Genomic DNA, 19,389 nt, shown 5'->3' on the forward strand with positions numbered 1-19,389 from the left:
TTTTAAAAAAGCAAAAAGAAAACAGGTGAAATCAATCTTAATAACATATATTCTTTAACCCAGTATACCCCAAATATTATTATTTCAACAAGGACCACATACTCACTGCACACTTAATCGCTCAGTCATGTCCAGCTCTTTGTGACCTTGGGGATTCTCCAGGCAAGAATACTGGAGTGTGTTGCCATGTCCCCTTCCAGGGGACCTTCCCAACCCAGGCATCAAACCCAGGCCTCCTGCATTGTGGGTGGATTCTTTACCATCTGAGCCGCCAGGGAAGCCCAAGAATACTGGAGTTGGTAGCCTATCCCTTCTCCAAGGGAACTTTCCGACCCAGGAATTGAACCAGAGTCTCCTCCATTGCAGGTGGATTCTTTACCAGCTGAGCTAACAGGGAAGCCTGTGTAATCAATATATGAACTAAAGAGGGACTTCCTGGTGGTCCAGTGGTTAAGAATCTGCCTCCCAATGCAGGGGACCCAAGTTTCATCCCTGGTTGGGGAACTAAGATCCCACATGCCCTGGGGGCAGCTAGTGAAAGCCCACTCACCTCAATGAATACCCAGCACAACCAAGATTAATTAATTAAAAAAAAAACTACTAAGGAAACATTTTACATTCCTTTTTGCTGCTGAGTCTTCAAAATCTGGTATGTGTTTTACACATACAACATATCTGAATTTAGATGCAAAGTTTCTACTAGAACTACATGAAGTGTTCAGATTTCACAAAACTTTTAGTCGATAAAGTAGGTTCACATACTGAGGTCATTCGAATAACCAAACATACTTGAAAGTCTTCCAGTAACCAAGCTGAGCCTCAGTTTTTAAGTTTAACATTTGAGTTGATTAAAAATGAAATGAAGTAAAAATTTAGTTCCTCAGTCACACTAGCCACATTTGAAGTGCCCCAATAATAGTGTATGTGGCTTGTAGCTGTCATAATTGGACAGTGCAGTTACAGGCCTTCTAAAGAAGTAAAATAAAATACAAGCTGTCTCCTACTTTTAACATCCAGTTTACATATAGTTCACAAACAGATAGGGTCTCTTACCCTCAGGGAACTGAAGTCATTGCTCTCCAAGGGAGCAGAATTTACTCTTACCTAAAAAAACATGATACCCCTAAAACTTCCCAACAGACCTCAATCCCAAAACGCACACAAACTACACAGATGCACTTTTTTTTTTAAACTGCTGCGCTGAGGCCTGGTTGAAGCTTTACCCACATCCCTGGAGGCCCTTTGCTTTGTCGGGATTAGAAGAGCGGTCTTTGCTGGGAGAGGTGTGGCAGACAAGAGTAGAGGGATTCCTTGGTTACTCATGGGATCTCTGACTAGACATCCTAACATCTTTTCCTTCAGAAACAAAATTATAAAAGGTAATTAGGTTTTTTAGGATTGTAAATCAGTTGGGGTTTGGGGGCTTACCTAGGAATTTTTCATCTCTTTCATCCCTTTGTTTCTATGGGAAAATGTTCAATGTCATGAATAACAAATATGCAGATACATTTAGATTATGATTCCATTTGTAACATGGCCAAAAAGGTGGGGGAAAGAGGTTGGGAGTTGCCTGTTGTTTTTATTACAGAAGGTGCAGGGGTCTGGGTGTTGAATTTTGATGCAACAGCCCAAATTGTCTCTTGTCACCTATATGACCTTGCTTACAACTCTGGAACTAAAACAACCCATACTGTTTTAGATGTAACTCAACTGTCAAAATCACTTTTAGGCAGAGTTGGTTTGTGTTTGGCTTTTTTTTTTTCCAGTGTGTGTCTGTGGTTTTTTGTTTTTTGTGTGTGTTGTTTGTTCTTAATTTGTATGCACCGAATCTTAGTTGCAGCACATGGGATCTTTAGTTTTGACACATAGGATCTAGTTCCCTGATTAGGGGTTGAACCTGGGCCCCCTGTGTTGAGAGCTTGGAGTGCTAGCTACTGGGCCACCAAAGAGGTGTGTGTGTGTGTTTTAGAAACCAGGTTTGCCTGGAAAAGAATCTTATTTATCTTTTGGTCTTAGTTACTCTTTATGGTGTACATAAAGTTGATGCTTGAAATTGAGATCTAGTTACAAATGAAATTTTCCTTTGAAAAGAACCCCCCACCACCATGTTAGTTTAATCTTAAGACATGTCTTAAGGAGGGGAGTAATTTTGAGTTATCATCCTGAGATGGTGATAACTCTACCTATTAATGTATGTGGAAGATTGAAGCAACAGCTTCAGATGGCCAACTCGACCCTCCAATCCTCAGGCCTTCCTTCTTAGTTTATCTTAATGGGTATTTTTTAGATCCCTGGTTCTAGAAGGAACCTTTGAAGAAATGGATAGAACTGTGCTATTTTGAACATTAGCTGACACCTAAGCCAAATTCAGTTGGCTTTTTATTTATTTATTAAATAATTTTTATTTATTTACTTGCTGTTTTTGGCTGTGCTGGTCTTGATTGCTGCATGGGCTTTTCTGTAGTAGCTGCGAGCGGGAGCTACTCTCACTTGCAGTGCTAGGGCTTCTCATGGTGGTGGCTTTTCTTGTTGGGAAGCACAGGCTCTAGGACTCTTGGGCTTCAGTAGTTGTGGCTCCCAAGTTGTAGAGTACAGGCTCGATAGTTGTTACGGACAGGCTTAGTTGCTCCCTGGCATGTGGGATCTTCCTGGATCAGGGCTCAAACTCCATGTCTCCTACATTGGCAGGCAGATTCTTTACCGCTGCATTCTCAGTCGTGTCCAACTCCTTGCAACTCTGTAGACTAGCCCGCCAGGCTCCTCTGTTCATAGGATTCTCCAAGCAAGAATACTGGAGTGGGTTGCCGTGCCTTCCTCCAGGGGATCAAACCCACGTTTCTGTATTGGCAGGTGGGTTCTTTACCACTAGCACCACCTGGGAAGCCCATTGAGCCAACAGGAAAGCCTGGTTGGCTGTTTAATGTTAAATAAAATACTTGGTAGCTTTTACTGCCAGGCAGCCTTTTGGAAACCCTTAAGTTTAATATGGTGTCCAAAGTAGGTTAATTATAACTCAAAACATCCTGGTATACTTTACTGATTGTAAATTATTCCTCAATAAAATTGAGAATTATTTCCATAAAGGAAAAAAATCCCTTTTTCCCCAAATATAATATAACCTATTTTAGAATATTTGAAATATTTCCTTAAAGGTGAAGATTTGAGCATGTACAAAAATCATGGTGTTCCAAGGGGAAATCTGACTCTTTTTGTCTTGAAATTTTTTATATTCATTATATTGAACAAAAAGATTGTTGTGTTGAGTTGAGAAACAGGGCATTTTCAAATATTTAAAAATATTTTTATTATACCTAGATTTTCACTGTCATAGCATTTGTTATTATAGTAGAATTGTACATATATTTTATTTTTGGGAAAAAGAAGAAGGCAAATGTTTACAGGCCACCTGCCACCTTGTGCTGCTGTACATTGGTGAGGAGAAACTTGAGTCCTATTGTAAATTTTAAACTCTGTGCTCTGTATTTTTAGTATCTTGTGGAGATTGAATCTGCAAATCGCCGCTGAGAGATAAATGATTTGATTTGATTGTGACAAGCATGAAAATTATTCTCTATATAAAACTGTATATTTTTCTCCTGGGAAAAAGCTGGACTAATACCATACTGAAATGACCTTAACGGTGGAATCCTTGATTAGATCCACGTTGTTATGTACATACTACAGCTCCATAAAGTTGATCAACTTCCACCAGGGATGAGCAGATGTCCTGGCTTTATCAGAAATTGCTTTCCCATTGCCACGCCTTTGACGAAAACCAGTCATCGCCCTTTTTGTCTGATTTTGTTGAGACACTTTTAAAACTGTTTTTCCCCCCCCTGATATTGGTTTGAATGCACAGACTTTGCTATTTACTTATAAGATGTTATGGTAATCAGATATGGTACCCTTCTCCTGAAACAGAAATAAAAAGAGAATTAAAATAAAAAAATAGAAAGCACAGCATAGTCTGTATTTATTTAAACTTTAAAGTGTTTCATATCAGATACTAGAACCTAAGTTCCCTAACAGGCATGTCTGTTTTTTTCACTGCTGTATCCTCAGTACCTAGAATAGAACTTGGCATGTAACAGATCCTCAGAAAGGACTGTTCCTATGACTGGGTTGGTCTGCTTACTTTTGTTTATAGCAGGAAGACCCTCATCTCTGATAGTAAAGATTGGTTGATGTTGAAGGTACCGTAATTCCATCTATTAATCTCAGTGTTGAGGGTGTGTCCAGAGAGCTCTTCAACCCTCAGTAGGGCTGAAGTTCTGCCTATTACTCTGGAACAAAGAAAAGAGAGGGGAAAGCCAATTCTCTTTGTTTCCTTTGGATTTCAGAGTTTAAAATGGAAGAAATTTGAGTGTACTAGGAAGGAACTGGCTTTTCCCCCTCCATTTAAAAAAATTGTGTTCATATGTGTGTATTACCATTTTAACTATTTTAAAGTGCACTGTTCAGTGACATTAAATATATTCACATCCTCTTACAGCTATCACTATCATCCATCTCCAGAAATGTTTCATCATCCCAAATCTAAATTATACCCCTTAAACAATAATTCCCTATTTCCCCACTCTCCCAGACTCTGGTGACTACCATTCTACTTTCTGTCTATATGAGTTTGACTACTCTAGGTACCTCATGTAAGTGGAATCATGTAATATTTGTCCCTTTGTGTCTGACCTATTTCTTTTTTTGTTTTTTTAAATATGACCCCTTTGCTTAGAGACTTGGCAGTTTTTTTCCCCCTGATTTGTTGTTGTTGTTGTTAGTTTTTGCTCTGTGCCTAGACCTAGCAAGTGATGCATACACTGTTAGTGTCCAAGACAAGTTAATTCAGCAGCTTGTTTCGTGTCATTAGGGGGTTATTAAAGTTTTGAAGCTTTAATAAGCTGTGATTCCTAATCTGTATGCCTGTAGGCTTAGCTCCTCCAAGTCTTGCTGATAAACCTGCCCTGACAATGCTATTGGAGATTAGTCTTTCTCCTTGTTTCATAAAGCAAATTGTTCTCCTTCTTATGGCCTGATTATGGACTGGAAAATTACTGGTCCATTGTTGTCGTTGTTTATATGGGCATGAAGACAAACTCTACACAAGGACAATAGCGACGTGAGAAGTTTGATTGCGGCCTCGTTAAGAAATTACACGCTCCTGCTCATTACTTTTCTCTCTTTTTCTATTCTCATTAGATCCTCCTCCCTCCCTTTCTCCATCCCTTTCCTTCCTTTCTAGTCTGTCATCCCTCCTTAACATCTCTTTCTTCCTTTCTTTTCCATTCTCACTTTCCTGAGTAGTTGCCACAGAGGCAATCTGACCCCGTGATCCAAATGTAAGTAGAATAGTTGTGGCTCTCCCTCAGTCTCTTGTGGGGTTCATGGTTCCTGATGCACACAGGTTTTGTTTGAACCCTCTGAGCGTCTCTGGCGGGTATGGGCTTTGATTCTAAACACAGTTTCGCCCCTCCTGCTGTCTTGTTGGGGCTTCTCCTTTGCCCTTGGATGTGGGGTATCTTTTCTTGGTGGGATTCAACATTCTCCTGTCGATGTTTGTTCAGCAGTGAGTTGCGAGTGAGTTCTCACAGGAGAAGATGAGTGCATGCCCTTCTGCTCCACCATCTTAGCAGTACTGATCATAGCAAAAAAAGCAAACACCCTCTTCCAACAACACAAGAGACAATTCTACATATGGACATCACCAGATGGTCAATACCGAAACCAGATTGATTATATTCTTTGCAGCCGAAGATAGAGAAGCTCTATACAGTTAGCAAAAACAAGACCAGGAGCTGACTGTGGCTTATGTTATGAACTCCTTATTGCAAAATTCAGACTTAAGTTGAAGAAAGTAGGGAAAACCACTAGACCATTCAGGTATGACTGAATCAAATCCCTTAGGATTATACAATGGAAGTGACAAATAGATTCAAGGGATTAGATCTGGTAGACAGAGGGCTTGAAGGACTATGGACAGAGGTTTGTGACATTGTACAGGAGGCAGTGATCAAAACCATCCCCAAGAAAAGGAAATGCAAAAAGACAAAATGGTTGTCTGAGGAGGCTTACAAATAGCTGAGAAAAGAAGAGAAGTGAAAGGCAAAGGAGGAAAGGAAAGATATACCCATCTGCATGCAGATTTCCAAAGAATAGCAAGGAGGGATAAGAAAGCCTTCCTAAGTAATCAATGCAAAGAAATAGAGGAAAACAATAGAATGGGAAAGAATAGAGATTTCTTCAAGAAAATTAGATACCAAGGGCACATTTCATGGAAAGATGGGCACGATAAAGGACAGAAACAGTATGGACCTAACAGAAGCAAAAGGCATTAAGAAGAGGTGGCAAGAATACACAGAAGAACTATACAAAAAGATCTTAATGACCCAGATACACGATGGTGTGATCACTTACCTGGAGCCAGACATCCAGGCATGCGAAGTCAAGCGGACCTTAGGAAGCATCACTATGAACAAAGCTAGCTATTTCAAATCCTAAAAAATGATGCTGTGAAAGTGCTGCACTCAATATGCCAGCAAACTTGGAAAACTCAGCAGTGGCCACAGGAGTTTTCATTCCAATTCCAAAGAAAGGCAGTGCCAAAGAATGTTCATACTCCTGCACACTTGTACTCGTCTAACACACTAACAAAGTAAAGCTCGAAATTCTGCAAGCTAGCCTTCAACAATATGTGAACTGAGAACTTCCAGATGTTCAAGTTGGATTTAGAAAAGGCAGAGGAACCAGAGATCAAATTGCCAACATCCATTGGATCATAGAAAAAGCAAGAGAATTCCAGAAAGACATCTACTTCTGCTTCATTGGCTATGCCAAAGCCTTTGACTGTATGGATCACAACAAACTGTGGAGAATTCTTAAAGAGATGGGAATACCAGACCACCTTATCTGCCTCCTGAGGAATCTGTATGCAGGTCCAGAAGCAAGAGTTAGAACCAGACATGGAACAATGGACTGGTTCCAAATTGGAAAAGGAGTATTTAACTTATATGCAGAGTACATCATGCAAAATGCCGGGCTGGATGAAGCACAAGCTGGAATCCAGATTGCTGGGAGAAATATCAGTAATCTCAGATATGCAGATGACAACACCCTTTTGGCAAAAATGCAAAGAGGAACTAAAGAGCCTCTTGATGAAAGTGAAAGAGAGTGAAAAAGCTGGCTTAAAATTCAGCATTCAAAAACAAAGATCATGGCATCCGGTCCCGTCACTTCATGGCAAATAGATGGGGAAACAATGGAAACAGTGACAGACTTTATTTTCTTGGGCCCCAAAATCACTGCAGATGGTCACTGCAGCCATGAAATTTAAAAGATGCTTGCTCCTTGGAAGAAAAGCTATGACAAACCTAGACAGCGTATTAAAAAGCAGAGATGTTACTTTGCTGACAAAGATCTATCTAGTCAAACCTATGGTTTTTCCAATAATCATGTATTGATGTGAGAGTTGGACTACAAAGAAAGCTGAGCGCCTAATTGATGCTTTTGAACTGTGGTGTTGGAGAAGGTTCCTGAGAGTCCCTTGGACTGCAAGGAGATCCAACCAGTCAATCCTAAAGGAAATCAGTCCTGAATATTCATTGGAAGGACTGATGCTGAAGCTAAAACTCCAATACTTTGGCCACCTGATGCAAAGAACTGACTCATTTAAAAAGACCCTGATGCAGGGAAAGATTGAAGGCAGGAGGAGAAGGGGACAACAGAGGATGAGATAGTTGGATGGCATCACCGACTCAATGGACATGAGTTTGAGCAAGCTCCAGAAGTTGGTGATAGACAGAGAAGCCTGGCATGCTGCAGTCCATGGGGTTGCATAGAGTCAGACATGACTGAGCAACTGAACTGAACTCCACCAGTCTACCTGGAGGAACAGGGAAACAGAGGGTTCAGTTCAGTTCGGTTCAATTCAGTTGCTCAGTAGTGTCCAACTCTAATAAGAGAACTAAATTCTTATTTTTTTAGAGGATAGAAAATAACTTGTTGAGAAAAGAGAGAAATACACTGGGAGGTGTGATTAGCAAGAAAGCAAAGAAAAAGAGAGAGGGAGTATCTTGGAGGATGATTTAAAAAGTAACCCGTGCAGTCGAGATTTCAAGCAGAATCTTAATCCATGGACTGTTTTCCTTGGGACTTGGGGCCACTACTCCCATTTAAGGCAGAGTGAGTAGTAGTGTCAGTTGCTTAGTTGTGTCCGACTCTTAGTGACCCCATAAACTGTAGCCCACCTGGCTTCTCTGTCCATGGGATTCTGCAGGCAAGAATACTGGAGTAGGTTGCCATTCCCTTCTCCAGGGGATCTTCCCGACCCAGGGATTGAACCCAGATCTCCTGCATTGCAGGCAGATTCTTTACCATTTGAGCTACAGGAAATCCCCAAAGGACTGTTCTAGAGCCTCTTAAAACATCAAACATAGAGTTGGTTCTCTCTCTGTATCCCCTGCTCATTGCTCTGAGCAGATCACTTCTGCCTTCTCTGATTCCATTTCTCAGTCTGTAAAATGAAGGGTCAGCAGATTCAGAACCATAAGACTTTGAGCCAAAGCCATGAGACTATGAAAGGTATTCTTTAAATTCAGTTTTTATGTTGTCAATAAGTGAAGGTGTTAGTATGCTAGAGACAGAAGTATTAACAATGAAAAATTACCCAACGCCCAGACTGGCTCCTGTTGGAGAGGTGGAAATGGTCATGATGGAATTCAGATAACCTCAGGGCCCTGGGATTTCTGAAGTTCAGAACACTTAGAGAATCTTCCAATCTTTCCTTCTTAAATGTGAATAGACGTCTATTGCCATTATTGCTTTGTCCCCACTTCTCCCAAATTTAGATCACCAGTATTTATAAAGTTTACCAGTCACAAATAGATTCTTGAATTTCCCATCCCTTTTTATAGGGACCTCTTTCAGTTCAGTATGCTTTTACTGGCACTGACTTTGGTTTTCTTTACAGCAGCAGCTGCTAATTACTGACAGCTTTTGAGCAAGCAGCTTGTCATTTTTGGCAGGGATAGGGACCATCCATAGCAATTCATGACTATATTTTCATTTGCTAAATTTACTTTGCTACATGAAAATACATCTAGAGTTAAAACATAGTCTGTAGTCAAAGGTGGCTGTATTTGCTGAAACATTTCCCTGAGTTGGCATTTGGTCCTGTAGTTGAAGGACTCTCAGGTGATAAAGCAAAGGTTCAGTGTCTATCAGACCAATGCCATTAGTCCTGAGTCAACCTTCTAATGTTAATGAACATTCTCGATGTAGAAGCTCATCATCTTGTTTTGTCACAATAGTAAATCTCTCTGGATTGCATTTGGTAGTAAGCATGGTAACTGAAGGAGTGAATTGTTGGTATACGTTGAGCTTTCCGTTTATATTCAGCTTCTTTCTTGAGACATAATTAATAGAAAGTTTAGTTTGCATAAAGAAGAAGCTTTCTTTGGAATTTCAGCTCATATCATCATGATCACATTTCATGTAATTTTCCTCTTTGAAATCACCGCGAGGAGGTGTTAGCTCTGTTTTACACACTTGTCACGATGTTGATAGAATGGTACAGCTTGCAATTGTATTTACCTTGGTTAGCACCAGTGATGAGTCAAAACCTCCATCACAGTTTCTATAAAGTGTGATTCAGTCCCATTATTCCTGTAATAAGGATTCAAGTTAATGACCTCCGCAGTGTTAAAAATAACATCTCAAAGGAAATAACTGACCTACCATTCTTTCTCCTAATTTAGGTTCTTTTTGTAACATGGAGGTCTACCAAAATTATATTTAATTTAAAACACAATTACTGACTGTCTACCGTGTTCCTAGTACTATGTTGAGGAAATCAAAATGAATGAACGATTCCTGCCCTGGATAACTTACAGTCTAGTAGGTGAATAACAGATAACTCAGAAATGCTTTGGTTCTTATGCCCAGAGTAGGGTAAATTCTAATTCTAGAGAGGTAAAGTGTTCCATCTTTTTTTAAAAATCAGATGCTCAAAATGATAAAAGGCATAAGATACAAGCATTGTGTTGGGTTTTTTGTTGTTGTTGTTGTTGTTTGAGCTAAATATTTTAAAGATTGTATGAAGCTCTCCTTTCATAAGACCCTGGAATTGCCAGGTGTCCCTGTCCCAGATGACCTGGTGTCACGGGAATTCAGATGTGGTCTTCCACATCAGAGCACCTCTCCATGCCTTGGCTTGGTAAACCCCAAATGATCTCCTACAGGTCAGCTAGTATCTACTGGGCACTGTGCACAGTGACGCAGTTATTTCTGCATTTGTTGTGTTAGGTTTATAATTGTTATAGGAATTTACCATTCACATCATATCTCTAACTTCAGATGCACATCAGCGTCAGGTAACTTGATGTTTTGTTATCCTGCAAGTAGTTACCAGGATAACTGACTTCAGTATCTTTTACTAAACTATCTTACCCGCTAGAATATTTCACAAGTTGTTTTTACGTCTATAATAGTGATATTGTCCCTTTAATGAGAAATGTTTTCTGCCAGTAGAAAGCCTGAGTTTAGAGGGATCTCTGGTAAATATTGGTGAGCGATAATAATGTAGCTAATGAAAGCCCAGTAAGGAATTTGGGAACAAATAGAATAAAGGTAACCACTCTGCTTCTCATAGGAAATGTCACAGTGTTGATTCTTTGTTTTATTTATCTATTTATTAGGCTATGCTGGGTCTTTGCTGCTGTGCGAGCATTTCTCTAGTTGTGGCGAGCAGGGACTACTCTCTAGTTGCCGTGCACAGGCTTCTCATTACGGTGGCTTCTCTTGTCGCAGAGCACAAAAGACACATAGGTTCAAGGACACATAGGTTTCAACAGTTCTGGCTCCCAGGCTCTAGAGCCCGGGCTCAATAGTTGTGATGCACGGGCTTAGTTGTTCTGTGGTATGTGGGATCTTCCCAGACCAGGGCTCAAACCCGTGTCTCCTGCATTGGCAGGCATATTCTTTACCATTGAGCCACTAGGGAAGCCCCACAAAGTTAATTCTGACCACTGGTGGTCAGGATCTAGGTTTAGGCCTCTTTGAAAAATCACCCACCCCCAGCACGATTCTCGTTATTCTCCCACTCCTTTTTGTAATCTAAAGCTTTTGGCTGATTTCTGATTTGATTGAGAAGAGCGAAGGTGAACCACCAGATTCCTAATACGGCTTCCTTTGTTTGAAAGCTTGGCATCCTGATGTTCTCAGGCCTTTAGGGAAGGGAGTCCTATTTAAAACATTTTGGAAAAAAAAAATTGGGAGATTGTCAAATAATTTGTTATCCGTGAGTTGCACTTTGTTAATTCGATTTGCAGCTTTTATCATAAAACAATGTTAAACCACAGGTATCATAGTCAGGAAAAGCTCACTTGATCAGGTGAAGTTTTTAATAAATAAAGCCCAGGGCTTGAGGGAGAAGGCAATGGCACCCCACTCCAGTACTCTTGCCTGGAGAATCCCATGGACGGAGGAGCCTGGTGGGCTGCAGTCCATGGGGTCGCGAAGAGTCGGACATGACTGAGCGACTTCCCTTTCACTTTTCACTTTCATGCATTGGAGAAGGAAATGGCAACCCACTCCAGTGTTCTTGCCTGGAGATTCCCAGGGACGGGGGAGCCTGTTGGGCTGCCGTCTATGGGTCGCACAGAGTCGGACACGACTGAAGTGACTTAGCAGCAACAGCAGCAGCAGGGGTTGAGAGTGTGAGCACTGGAAATGGGCAGCTTAGTGCTGATCCCATCTCCTCCACTTGTGGAAAGACTGTGGGCAAATTTTTCACCTCTTAAGCCTGCTTCCTCTTAAATAGAATGGGGATAATGGACTTCCCCTGGTGGCTCAGACAGTAAAGAATCCGCCTGCAATGCAGGAGACCATGGTTCTATTCCTGGGTCGGGAAGATCATCTGGAGAAGGGATAGGCTACCCACTCTAGTATTCTTGGGCTTCCCTTGTGGCTCAACTGGTAAAGAATCTGCCTGCAAAGCAGGAGACCTGGGTTGGGAAGATCCCCTGCAGAAGGGAGTGGCTACACACTCCAATAATCTGGCCTGGAGTATTCAGCGGACTGTATAATCCGTGGCGTTGCAAATAGTCAGACACAACTGAGCGACTTTCTGTAAGCCTGCTTCCTCTTAAATAGAATGGGGATAATAATCCTACTGCCTCATAGGATTGTCATAAGGATTAAATGAGGGTGCATATAACATGCACACCACAATACATGATGTAGTAAGAGCTCCTTGAATGCTTCTGTTACTACTGTTAGTCTTATTCTTGTTACTACTGCTGCTGCTGCTACTGCTGCTAAGTCGCTTCAGTCGTGTCCGACTCTGTGCGACCCCAGAGACAGCAGCCCACCAGGCTCCCCCGTCCCTGGGATTCTCCAGGCAAGAACACTGGAGTGGGTTGCCATTTCCTTCTCCAAGTACTCCCTATTTTTTCCTTTCCCGTGCTAATTCCTTTGTTATTTAAGATTTGGTGATTAAATGTAAAAGTCTTGAAAACTTAATAGTTTGTGCTGTTTCCAACATGAAATAGTTTCTGGTGTGGGTAGCAATAGTTAATTCAGCATATATAACAACCGAATAAGTTTCTCCTTGAACTCCAAACTGTCATTTCAAAGGAGGTATTCTCAGAGTGGGGTTATGTACCCTCCATCATCAAAGCCTAGAATCTTTATGAAAGCTTGTCTCACAAGAAGCCTTGTGTCTGTGCTGCTGACACCACCTGAGACTACTGAGTTGGACGCCACACGGAGCTGTAACATGCTGGTAGGGGTCCTTGCCAAGGAGCCTGTGACATGCTGGCAGGAGCCCTTCCCTAGGAGCCTGTGACATGCTGGTAGGGGTCCTTCCCAAGGAGCCTGTGACATGCTGGCAGGAGCCCTTCCCTAGGAGCCTGTGACATGCTGGTAGGGGTCCTTCCCAAGGAGCCTGTGACATGCTGGCAGGAGCCCTTCCCAAGGAGCCTGTGACATGCTGGTAGGGGTCCTTCCCTAGGAGCCTGTGACATGCTGGCAGGAGCCCTTCCCTAGGAGCCTGTGACATGCTGGCAGGAGCCCTTCCCTAGGAGCCTGTGACATGCTGGTAGGGGTCCTTCCCAAGGAGCCTGTGACATGCTGGCAGGAGCCCTTCCCAAGGGCCTGTCACAGTTTCTTGTAAGCTGGGTATAGATAGCTAAGCCAGGAATTGATCTGGTTCAGAAAACTTAAAAAGTCTTCCTTTTTCCTTCCCTCTTCTTCACTTTTAAACTAAAAAGATTTAATTTTTTTGCCTCTGGGAAGGTTAAATGCCTAGATGCTCTCTTGAAGTCTATGTGAGAATGCGATATTGTTTCTTTGGGGGTCAGGGGTCTTTAATATTGTTCCACAACTATTAAGGGTTGCTACCTAACAAAGATTTAAGATCATATTTTCTATCTTCTTCCCCCTTTTGTTACTAGTTGTACAGTCTTTTCACCATGTTTTGTCTAAGGAAATGTATCTCCCTTGTATATGTGCATTTGCTGATTGTCAGCACTGAACCTGGCCATTGCCTTAGCATGTTGGATAGCTGGTTGGACTTTAGTTAGAGAAGAGGAAAGCTAAAGATTTATTTTTAAATCAGTCAACTAGGGGCCTTGTATGTGGCCACATTTATTATAGACAAAATGCCACTTTATTTTTAGGTGGAGACTTCTGGAGCATTAGTATTGATATAAAGCCTAGGATGGTTCCAAACCTCGTGTTGAAGTCCACATTAAACCTGGCAGTTCTTGAGTCCCACTGCTGTTTAGAGTGTGGCTCCGTGTGATCTTATTGTCTTTAACTTAGTCAAGTGAGACACCGCATTACATAGGTTCTAGGTCTCGCATTTGCTTTGTTTTTCTCTGGAGCTTTACTGGAAACCGAATGCTGTTGCGTATTAGCTACAGAAGCAGGAGGGGAAGTTGGCAAGAATTAACTGCTTTCTGTTTGGTCTGTCTGAGGCAGCTGACCTTTTGGAAGGAAATCGCTGCTCTTTGCTTCTTCCTGTAACAGTGCAGCCTGTGAAAGAACATATACACAGAAGGGTTCTGCCGCTATCCTGGCTGCTGGCTTGGTGCATAAGCTTTTAGTTAAGATGTGGGCATCTCTCGGTGCAGCTGTGTGTGTTGTAGGAACAAGTACTCAGGTTCAGGGAGCTGAGCTGTGTGTAGATATGCCAGTAGATAGAGAGTATCTGTTTCCAGAAAAAGTAGTTTGTTTTAGCAAAGATAATTGTATTTTATTGCCAAGTCCCAGTGTTTATGCTATGGACACTTACTTTGTGTTCAGTTTTAATTCATCTTAATGTTGAATGTCTTGGTATCGGTATTATTTCTTATACTGGATCACCTGTTTTTTCCTGAGAGGCCATTTTTATTTTTCAAAACATGAGCTCTTAGTTTAATGTCATTTCCATATACAAACTGCTACATTTAAAATGGATAACCAGCAAGGTGCTCAATGTTTTGTGACAGCCTGGATGGGAGGGAAGTTTGGGAGAGAATGGGATACATGTATATGTATGGCTGAGTCCTTTTACTGTCCACCTGAAAGTATCACAACACTGTTAATTGACGTTCAGTTCAGTTCAGTTCAGTCGCTCAGTCGTGTCCGACTCTTTGCGACCCCATGAATCGCAGCACACCAGACCTCCCTGTCCATTACCAACTCCTGGAGTTCACTCAGACTCACGTCCATCAAGTCAGTGATGCCATCCAGCCATCTCATCCTCTGTCGTCCCCTTCTCCTCCTGCCCCCGATCTCTCCCAGCATCAGAGTCTTTTCCAATGAGTCAGCTCTTCACATGAGGTAGCCAAAGTACTGGAGTTTCAGCTTTAGCATCATTCCTTCCAAAGAAATCCCAGGGCTGATCTCCTTCAGAATGGACTGGTTGGATCTCCTTGCAGTCCAAGGGTTAGACTCCAATGTAAAATAAAAAGTTGAAAAAATTTTCAAAAATAATAATAAATGTCATTTCATCTCAGAATTAGAATTAACTTCTTACCATATCTGCTGCCCACTGTTGGATCCACTTTTTCTGCAGGAGTTGTTTTACTTAGACACACTGAGTATTATACCCCACACATTTGCATTTTCTTCAGGAAGCTTCAGTTGGGCTTCCAAATTGGCATATCATCCAGTGAGCAGGCCAAGGGCTTCCCAGGTGGCATTAGTGGTAAAGAACCTGTTTGCCAGTGCAGGTAAAAGTAAGAGACTTGGGTTCAATCACTGGGTTGGGAAGACCCCTGGAGGAGGGCACACCCACTCCAGTATTCTTGCCTGGAGAATTCCAAGGACAGAGGAGCCCAGTGGGCTGTGGACCACAGGACTGCACAGTCGAACACAACCAAAGCAGCTTAGCACAAGCAGGCAAAGGAACTAGCTGATGAAACATTTCTCTCTCAAAAAATTGTAGTCTTCCATCATTTTAACCCAAACATATTTAGGTTCATTTTTAAAATTTTGTTTTCTGAAAGGATTTATCGTCAAGTACAGAAATGAAGTTGATTATAATTATTGATGAGTGCAGAGAACATAGCTACCTGAAAAGGGGCAAGATACCATATTCTTCTGCCTTTAATTTGAGTTCAGTTTATAGGCATGTTTTCCCAATGTATTATTGGTCTCTTTCCAAGGTTTACTGTTAATAGTAAAGACTGTTGAGTGAGCATCAACAGTTGCTCATCACTCACCGACTGTTGAGTGTCGGTGTACAAAAAAGGCGCAGAGAGTAACCTCATGAGATTGATGTCTGGTCTCTCCTTAGCAAGGTGGCCCTGCAGTGCTGCTTTCCTGTTCTTGGAAGCTGGCCTCATCTGTTCAACCTTCCAGAGACAGTGAAGAATCCAAAAGGGAGTGCAAACCTTATTTTGGCTTTAGGTATAGGTTCTGGCACAAACTAAGTTGATATCAACAAAAGAGGACGATTTCCCCCAGCTCTGTTGGCCTTTGACTAGGAGTAAAGTTAGGAACTGGTGGCTAAGGCTTTCTGGAAGCTGATCAGGTAACTGTTTGCTTCCGGAGGCCTTGAATTGTTACCCTGAAACTGTCAAGGGCCTGCACCTAGGGCAGTTGTGTTCAGGTATGCTGCCAGGGGTAAGGGAAATCGAGTTTTTAAAAAGGAATTCTTGCACTGCTGACAGTGGTTTTCTGTGTATTTCATTCCATTTACTGCTGGCACAAGTTTGCAGTGACCATTGCTTAGTCATGTCAAAGATGAATAAGAGCTAAACATGAATCTAAGTATGTATTATTTCTTACCTTGAAATAGGACTTTCTCAAATACCCTCTTTTTTCTTTTCTCTTTGCTTTTTTTTTTCTCACAAGTCACAAGAAAACTTTTTACATTCCAGCTCTACTCCCTCTGAGATCAATAATCTTCAACCTGGTCTAAGTTCTAGTTTACTTCTTTTTTATTTTGGTATTCTAAACAATTTGATATGAAGATTTTCAAACACTCACAAAATATAGTGTGTAATGAATTTCCATAGATTCATCAGTTCAGTTCAGTTGCTCAGTTCTATCTGACTCTTTGTGACCCCATGGACTGCAGCACACCAGGCCTCCCTGTCCATCACCAACTCCCGGAGTTTACTCAAACTCATGTCCATTGAGTCGGCAATACCATCTAACCATCTCATTCTCTGTTGTCCCTTTCTGCTCCTGCCTTCGATCTTTCCCAGCATCAGGGTCTTTTCCAATGAGTCAGTTTTTCACATCAGGTGGCCAAAGCATTGGAGTTTCAGCTTCAGCATAGTCCTTCCAATGAATATTCAGGATTGGTTTCCTTTAGGGTTGACTGATTGGATCTCCTTGCAGTCCAAGGGACTTTCAAGAGTCTTCTCTAACACCACAGTTCAAAAGCATCAATTCTTTGGTGCTCAGCTTTCTTTATAGTCCCTCACATTCATACATGACTTCTGGGAAAACCATAGCTTTGACCTGACGGACCTTCATTGGCAAAGTAATGTCTCTGCTTTTTAATATGCTGTCTAGGTTGATCATAACTTTTCTTCCAAGGAGCAAGTGTCTTTTAATTTCATGGCTGCAGTCACCATCTGCAGTGATTTTGGAGCCCAAAGAAATAAAGTCTGTCAGTGTTTCCACTGTTTCCCCATCTATTTGCCATGAAGTGATGGGACTGGATGCCATGATCTTAGTTTTCTGAATGTTGAGTTTTAAGCCAACTTTTTCACTCTCCTCTTTCACTTTCATCAAGAGGCTCTTTAGTTCTTAGCTTTCTGCCGTAAGTGTGGTGTCATCTGCATATCTGAGGTTATTGATATTTCTCCTGGCAATCTTGATTCCAGTTTGTGCTTCATCCAGTCCAGCATTTTTCATGATGTACTCTGCATGTAAGTTAAATAAGTTCAAAACCTACCAAAATTTTGTTAATCCTTTTTTATATACTCCCCACATAAACACACTTTTGTTTCTTCTAGGGTTTATTAAAAGAAGAGTATGAGCAGTTATTGAGTGCAAGGTATTTTAAAAGATTTAAATAAAATAGATGTTAAAATTACAAATTAATCTTATCTACTAATAGTCTTGAACTATTGCTTGAAAACACATTGTTGCTATATATTTAAAGTGATAGAATTGTATTTCTTTTTTTTTAAATGTATAAATATCTCATGCCCTACTTAAATCTCAAGACTACTTTACTTGTAAGAAACTGCCATAACCTGGGTACTGTCATGATGGGAAGTATTTCTACCTATGTCTTTTGCACATCCCTTTATATTTAATTCCTTTGGGATAGGGAGCAGTGCCAATTGCCCATAATTATTAAACTTATATTTCAGGTTTTACATTTTGAACAAAATTCAATAAATAAAAAAAGTTACAACAAATTGTACCAAAACTTCTTCACCTAAATGTAACAGCTGTTTATAGTTCTCTCTGACCTTCCTCTGGTATGTGTCCTCTGGCAAACATGTGTACACTTTTCATTTAGTATTCCTTGACTTCTAGAAAATGTGTCTACAGCCTTATATTTTAACATAGCCTTTATATTTCACTTAAATTGTTGCACAGTATTCCATCAGATTAATATATTATAGTTTAATAACCAGTCTCTTATTTGGGACATTTAGATTATTTCTAATTTCTCACTGTTGTGTATCCTACTGTCTAACTATTGCCCTTAGGAGTTGACCTCATGCTGAGTGTTCTTCAAAGCAAATTTTGCTAAGTGGAAAATTTTTTATTTTATTTTTTCTCTTATTTGGCTGCACCATGTCTTAGTTGTGGCATGCGGGATTTTTAGTTGTGGTATGCAGAAGCTTTTTAGTTGTGGCATTCAAACTCTTAGTTGCAATATGTGGGATCTGATTCCCTGACCAGGGCTTGAACCTGGGCCCCCTCCATTGAGAGTGCAGAGTCTTAGCCACTGGGCCACCAAGGTAGTCCCCAAGTGGAAATTTAATACTGTAATTTTCAGTGGTAAGAGGGAGTCTGTGAACTTTAATGCAGAAAATATTAGGAACGTGTAGATTTATTAATAAGTTGACTTTTAAAACTTCAGAACAGAAGGGAAGGGATTATAATTCATCTCAATGGTACAGAAACTCAGTACATTGAAGTAGCTGAGGAATTTGTATGTCCTGAACTAAAGGATTTGACGTTTTCAAAAGACGGTCTAAGATGAATTGGTCTCGGTTAACAATATAAAATGGGTACAGGTATAAACCCTCATTCGAGGGACTTCCCTGGTGGTGCAGTATTTAAAACCTCTCTGTTCCCAGTGCATGGGGCCTGGGTTCGATCCCTGGTCAGGGAGCTAGATTCCACATGCCACAACGAAGACCCAGTGCAGCCAAATAAATAAATATTTTTTTAAATAAATAAATTTAAAAGCCTACATTTGAAATTCTGAGGCTGACATAGGGCTACATAGCAGCCTCAGATCATTTCTGACTTTTCTGTAATGCAGACGGTCATCGTTTGGGGGCTATAGTAAATGTTTTTAGTTACCTGAAAAATATTATTGATGTAGCTTCTTCCCAAACGGGCTGTCCAAGTTGCTTAATAGATTGCAACACAGAAATAATGATAACACGCACCCATTCAAGCTGTGGGCCAGTGTGGCACAAGGGAGCCCTTCTCCCCCCACCTCCTCCCCTCTCCCCAAAGTAGTATGTTGTGATTTCACTGTGATGTAAAGATTTAAGACTGATTGTCTTCCCAGAATTTTATCATCTCTGTGTTGCCTGGCAAATTTTTCCTTGTTTGTTTCTTTGTGAGCCAAATACTTTTATTCTTTCTGTTCTCTTCCCATCTGTTTAATAATCTGATTTTATTAGAGAATTGCCTTTCCAATGGCTTATAAAGTAGTGTTTAGAAAAAAATTTTTTTAAAGAGCAGATGGCTCCAGTGTTGACC

At 41.0% G+C, this 19,389-nt stretch overlaps 1 protein-coding gene across 4 annotated transcripts in view; it reads left to right on the forward strand.

Annotated features, from left to right (window-relative positions):
- Positions 1-19,389, forward strand: part of LOC102400858 (signal transducer and activator of transcription 5B) — a 65,936-nt gene that overhangs the window by 13,157 nt on the left and 33,390 nt on the right. The window lies entirely within an intron of this gene.

This window comes from Bubalus bubalis, chromosome 3 (genome assembly GCF_019923935.1).
Source record: "Bubalus bubalis isolate 160015118507 breed Murrah chromosome 3, NDDB_SH_1, whole genome shotgun sequence".
In the NCBI taxonomy this organism is placed as follows: Eukaryota; Metazoa; Chordata; class Mammalia; order Artiodactyla; family Bovidae; genus Bubalus; species Bubalus bubalis.